Source organism: Theobroma umbraticum, unplaced genomic scaffold (assembly GCF_002168275.2).
Source record: "Theobroma umbraticum cultivar Fairchild unplaced genomic scaffold, ASM216827v3 scaffold_147.0, whole genome shotgun sequence".
NCBI lineage: Eukaryota > Viridiplantae > Streptophyta > Magnoliopsida > Malvales > Malvaceae > Theobroma > Theobroma umbraticum.
This window is the reverse complement of record NW_018397259.1, coordinates 6,576,597-6,577,510: the sequence shown is the minus strand read 5'-3', so window position 1 is coordinate 6,577,510 and position 914 is coordinate 6,576,597.

Here is a 914-nt window from a genome sequence, read left to right as displayed (position 1 = left end):
GGAAATAGTTTTAATTCCCCGATTCTTTCTGACCGATCTCTGCCACGTGGAAAGTTGTTGGAAACCTTGAGTTGGTGACGATGTCGTATGGATATGGTATGGGCACCCTGTACGTAGAGGGAGATGCTGTCATTTTCATATATACCCGGTCTCTATTGGCGTATCTTATTTCATTTGAAGAATATTAAAACACGTAATAATAACAAAAAATTTGTATCTGAATATTAGATGCATTAATTATTATTTAATTTTTTAAAAAATAAAATTTAAATATCTTTTCATTAAATAAAAAAATAATAAAAGAAATTTTGTTTTTATAAATCATGGTTTCTTGTGTCAAATTTTCGTAACCGTACATAAATATATGCCACATATTAGCTATGTTTTCTTGCCTACTTTAGTTAGTCTTTTTACAGCTAATTGTTAGATTATGTTAAATGATCTGAAATTCAAAATATATATATAAACTTTAATTTAGACTTTTTAAAAATTTATTACATAAGTAAAACAAAACCTTAAAGGGGCTTTTTCCTCAAATCACGTAAAAGTCATAAAAACATAAAAAAATAAAAAAATCATATATAACGCACAAATCATAATTTAATATAATAAATAAGAAACATTTATGTATATTTCAACCCAAAAAAGATTAAGAGCATGAGGAATTTGACCGGTCAAAAATTAAATTCAATTCAAAACGTTTTCCATCAGGTACTAAGACTAATTCAATTGCCATTTTCTTGGTTGCCTTTTCGGGAAACAATGAGCTTTCGTATTTTTTTTTAAATTTTTATGAACAATGATGATTTTAATTTTATTTTTTTGAATAAAGAACACATATATTTATAGTGCATGTCTTTATTCTTTATTTATAAAACAATCCACAGTAAATGCTTATTAGTCTTTACTTTTCT